Source organism: Schistocerca cancellata, chromosome 6 (assembly GCF_023864275.1).
Source record: "Schistocerca cancellata isolate TAMUIC-IGC-003103 chromosome 6, iqSchCanc2.1, whole genome shotgun sequence".
Taxonomy (NCBI): domain Eukaryota; kingdom Metazoa; phylum Arthropoda; class Insecta; order Orthoptera; family Acrididae; genus Schistocerca; species Schistocerca cancellata.
In genome coordinates this window covers 596,233,813-596,239,376 of record NC_064631.1, presented here as the reverse complement: position 1 = coordinate 596,239,376, position 5,564 = coordinate 596,233,813, and the positions used below count along the sequence as shown (strand labels likewise).

The 5,564-nt window shown below is 39.1% G+C and overlaps 1 protein-coding gene across 1 annotated transcript in view; it reads left to right on the top strand.

The window, feature by feature from the left end:
- Positions 1-103: 103 nt before the first annotated feature.
- LOC126088497 (MPN domain-containing protein) overlaps positions 104-5,564 on the top strand; it is a 178,711-nt gene continuing 173,250 nt past the window's right edge. The window contains exon 1 of the mRNA XM_049906636.1: positions 104-205. The gene's annotated coding sequence lies outside the window, so the exon portion shown is untranslated. The remainder of the gene's footprint in view (positions 206-5,564) is intronic.

Genomic DNA, 5,564 nt, shown 5'->3' with positions numbered 1-5,564 from the left:
TGTCTTGTTGATCAGCACGAGCCAAAGAAGTTATTACAAACGTTGAAACGGTGATCGTTATAAAATCTTTGGAAATACACAGCAATTGCTTTCGAAACAGAACCACACATAAGCTTTGGACAATTGGCTTTGTTGACACACTGAAAGGCGGTAGATGAAAATTGTTTATTGGTGTGAGAAGCATGATGTGTTTTTGTGATTGAAGGTAGGAATATGTGGTGTATTCTGTGTTAGATAGCATTTTTTTGATAAAATAGTGGCAAATGCTCAGTTTGCAGGTCATTTAACTTTGTTTCATGATTTCTCTCTGGAACTGTGCCCGTTTTCTTGCGCATTTCATATAATATGTGACGTGCTGAATGTTGGAGTTGGTACAATATTCACTTCATCTTTCAACGTGCATAATGCCATCGTCATTAATATGCAGTTTATTTTATGCAAATTTACTGTTTTTAGGCTTTTTTATTTATATATTTGATAGTAAGAACTTGAATCCGAAGTGTTTTTGTTGTCTATCTGTTGTTGATAATATTTCAGTTTTAATAAATGTAATTCAGTGTATTTGCCCTCTTCCACTATGTAGTTTTAATCTTATTGCAGCTAAATGCAGTTGCTGTCAGCTATGTAACTACAAGTTTCATTATAACTATTTTGTAGCAGCATAAGGCAGTGTACATGTGAAGTTTGCTTTAAATGTGAACGGTGCCATTTGTCCTTAGCATGTAGGGAGACCAGGGTGAACTGAATTTACTCCCTTTATTTGCATTTGTGAAACACAGCTTGACTCAGAGGTGGAAGGAACATAGAGTGTGTCTTTGCCATACCACAGGCACTGACTTCCCAAAGAAAACCGTGTATGTAGATTGCAAATTATAGAAATAATTGTTTAGTTCAATTTATAGGGATTGGCTGATTGGTGAAGTGAACCGTTCGCTCTAATTGGCTTACAAAACCTTGAAAGATCTACTGAGAAGCATGAAAACTTCTTTCTTTGAGACAATAGAATGTAATGTGGCTCTTTTACCTGTGAGTTAATGATGTTTCTCATTTGTAACATGAGTATCGTAAGTTAAAAGTTATTGCTAATCATTTGTAATGGCCGGAAACTTTTCATAACTATCTTTGTAATGGATTCAGAATTTCTTCTTTCTACAGTTGACATGGCCCTCCCGGCCCCAAATATTCTGTTTCTCCCAAAATCCTCTGACCACCTCCTAGTCATTTTCTCCTACCTCTTGCCTGCATATGTACTTCTACTGCTAGAGATATGTCTGACCTAGTCCAGTCTTCCTTGCTGTCACAAACATTATGCAGATAGACTGTTTCAAGACTGAAGTATGTTATGAATTGCAGTTCAGGGACAAAGGTAACATTGAAAAAGTTCGCATTAGCCTACTATCCCATGTTGCTTTGTGATGAAGAATTCTAACATGTATGGGATCTTTATGGAGTGCATTGGACACTGTGAATCAAAGCTATTTTGTTAACCCCAAGTAGCTGCAGAAATCTTTTTGCCAAGTGAAAGTATAAATACCTTGTGTGTGTCCATCTGGCTTGTAGACTGTGTGGAGGATTTCTCAGTATCTGGAAATGTTCCTCAGTCAGTGTTTATTGTTCTGTACAGAACTCTTGTATGAGCTACCAATAATGTTGACATGCAACCAGTCACTTACAGTTCATTGGAAACTGTCCTGATCATTCAGAATAATCATTTAAGTTATAAAGCAAGTTTTGTAAAATTGCAAAAATTATTTATTTTAATGTTAGCATGTGAGGTCATGCAGTATTTAGGCACTGCCATCTGAATTTTGGTTTCCAGTGCTTTCATTAAATAGATTGTGGCGAATGCTGTGATCATTCATGTATAAAGGACATCATCCTTCCCTGTCCTCAACTTGGATGGACTTGTGCTCCATCACGTTTGGAATGTAGGTTTCGGCGCCAGACTGATCCTTAGTGTGTCACATAGCCTCAGTAAAGTCGGAAGTTGACAGTTTGTTTGTGGGTTGGCAGAATCTTCACTATGAGGACGTACTAATCTGTAACATAGCCCCAGATCTAGGTTAGGGTAGAAGATGGCAGATGGTTTCTGAATTGGTGAACCTAATGAATTTCATGTTATGGAAACAGCTGTAATTCATATTATGGTATGTATGTTACTCATCTTGTATTTCAGTGAGTAGTTTATGTCCACCAGTTTGATTATGATGTTCAAAGACAGTGGATGATATAAAAAAACTTCAATTAACACAAAAAATAGATGTTATAAATTTTACAAATTATAGCGACAAAAATATTTGAAGTGCTATGTGAAAAAGTGGTCATCTGCCTTAGCGGTCTGTGTGAGCAACCATCTTTTTGCAAAGCAGTTACTTGACAGGCTAAAACGTAGACACACAATTGACAGGAATACAGGAGTGTCCGATTCCACCCGTCTGCTTTGACCCATGAATACACCAGTATGGCGGAAACGACCATTCTCAACGTTTCCAGTATGGCGCCTACGACGTCATTACATAAATGACAACAAACACGAAAATACATATAAAACCAACACACACATATCTCTCCAAAAATATAATCAAACTAACAGAACCAACACGGGAAATTGGGGCTTTTTGGGTGGGGACAAACTAAATATAAATACATATTGCGATCACAAACCAAACAAAACGGCAACATAAAAACACCACAAAATTCCCATGTTCTGCTACACTTAAAATATTGACAGGAATCAATCACTTCCCTTCACCTACATAGCTCAACCCCAATTGTCGATGCCACAAAATAAATACCAACTACTCCAAAAATTATAATCACACCGCAACTATTGATGCCACAAAACCAACATCTAAAATAACAAAAATTGGAATCGGACACTTCCCTTGACCTACATAGGTCAACAGCAACTCACGATACAAAAACACACACAGCTACAACACACTGGAATCAGACACTTCCCTTGACCTATATAGTCAACAACAGCTCATGATACCAAAACACACATAACTACGATGACGAATTGCAGTCGGTCACTTCCCAAGACCTATGCAGCTCGAATACAACTGATGATGATAAAAAAATTGAAATAGAGTACTTCCCCCTAAGATACATAAATCAACCACAAGTGCCAATACCAAAACATCAACCACCGACATGCAGTAAACAACACATAAAAACCCCACCGAACATCATTACACACAAACAGTAGCCCCAAAAATACTACTACTAACCATAAAAAAGTTCTGGCACTACACACTAACCCCCATCCCACATATTCTGCTTGAATACGCCGCATTTAACTATCTCCGTCACAAGCCCAAAAAGTTGCAGAAACTTAATGGTGGACAACATCTCGTTCCCCATTTCAGCCCACAGACGCGGACTATTAAACTTAGAAGTCATATGCATACCTAACAAAAGAAGCCCCAAATTGAATTAAACGACTTACCACACAACAAACAGCAAACCAGTAACATCAAACGACACCCCAATAACATAAACACAACGGAAACATAATTCTTCATCATCATCATCATCATCATCATCATTTAAGACTGATTATGCCTTTCAGCATTCAGTCTGGAGCATAGCCCCCCCTTATACAGTTCCTCCATGATCCCCTATTCAGCGCTAACATTGGTGCCTCTTCTGATGTTAAACCTATTACTTCAAAATCATTCTTAACCGAATCCAGGTACCTTCTCCTCGGTCTACCCCTACTCCTCCTATCCTCTACTGCTGAATCCATGAGTCTCTTGAGTAACCTTGCTTCTCCCATGCGAGTAACATGACCCCACCATCTAAGCCTGTTCGCCCTGACTGCTACATCTATAGAGTTCATTCCCAGTTTTTCTTTGATTTCCTCATTGTGGACACCCTCCTGCCATTGTTCCCATCTACTAGTACCTGCAATCATCCTAGCTACTTTTCATATCCGTAACCTCAACCTTGTTGATAAGGTAACCTGAATCCACCCAGCTTTCGCTCCCATACAACAAAGTTGGCCGAAAGATTGAACGGAGTACAGATAACTTAGTCTTGGTACTGACTTCCTTCTTGCAGAAGAGAGTAGATCGTAGCTGAGCGCTCACTGCATTAGCTTTGCTACACCTTGCTTCCAGTTCTTTCACTATGTTGCCATCCTGTGAGAATATGCATCCTAAGTACTTGAAACCGTCCACCTGTTCTAACTTTGTTCCTCCTATTTGGCACTCAATCCGTTTATATTTCTTTCCCACTGACATTACTTTCGTTTTGGAGATGCTAATCTTCATACCATAGTCCTTACATTTCTGATCTAGCTCTGAAATATTACTTTGTAAACTTTCAATCGAATCTCCCATCACAACTAAGTCATCCGCATATGCAAGACTGCTTATTTTGTGTTCACATATCTTAATCTCACTCAGCCAGTCTATTGTTTTCAACATATGATCCATAAATAATATGAACAACAGTGGAGACAGGTTGCAGCCTTGCCTTACCCCTGAAACTACTCTGAACCATGAACTCAATTTACCGTCAACTCTAACTGCTGCCTGACTATCCATGTAAAGACCTTTAATTGCTTGCAAAAGTTTGCCTCCTATTCCATAATCTTGTAGAACAGACAATAACTTCCTCCTAGGAACCCGGTCATATGCCTTTTCTAGATCTATAAAGCATAGATACAATTCCCTGTTCCACTCATAACACTTCTCCATTATTTGCCGTAAGCTAAGGATCTGGTCCTCTAAGAGGCCTAAACCCACACTGATTTTCATCCAATTGGTCCTCAACTAATACTCGCACTTTCCTTTCAACAATACCTGAGAAGATTTTACCCACAACGCTGATTAAAGAGATACCTCTGTAGTTGTTACAATCTTTTCTGTTTCCATGTTTAAAGACTGGTGTGATTACTGCTTTTGTCCAGTCTGATGGAACCTGTCCCGACTCCCAGGCCATTTCAATTATCCTGTGTAGCCATTTAAGACCTGACATTCCACTGTATTTGATGAGTTCCGACTTAATTTCATCCACCCCAGCCGCTTTATTGCACTGCAATCTATTGACCATTTTTTCCACTTCCTCAAATGTGATCCTATTTCCATCATCATTCCTATCCCATTCTACCTCGAAATCTGAAACATTATTGATCGCATTTTCACCTACATTGAGCAACTCTTCAAAATATTCCCTCCATCTGCCCAAGGCATCCACAGGATTCACCAGCAGTTTTCCTGACCTGTCCAAAATACTTGTCATTTCCTTCTTGCCTCCCTTTCGAAGACTGCTAATTACACCCCAGAATGGTTTTCCAGCAGCTTGACCCATAGTCTCCAACCTGTTTCCAAAGTCTTCCCACGATTTCTTCTTGGATGCTGCAATTATCTGTTTGGCTTTGTTTCTTTCTTCAACATAACTTTCTCTGTCTACCTGGGTTCTGGTATGTAGCCATTTTTGATACGCCTTCTTTTTCCTTTTACAGGCTGCCTTGACTGTATCATTCCACCAAGCTGTTTGCTTCATCCTACTTTTACACACTACTGTTCCAAGACATTCTTTAGCCACTTTAGCCC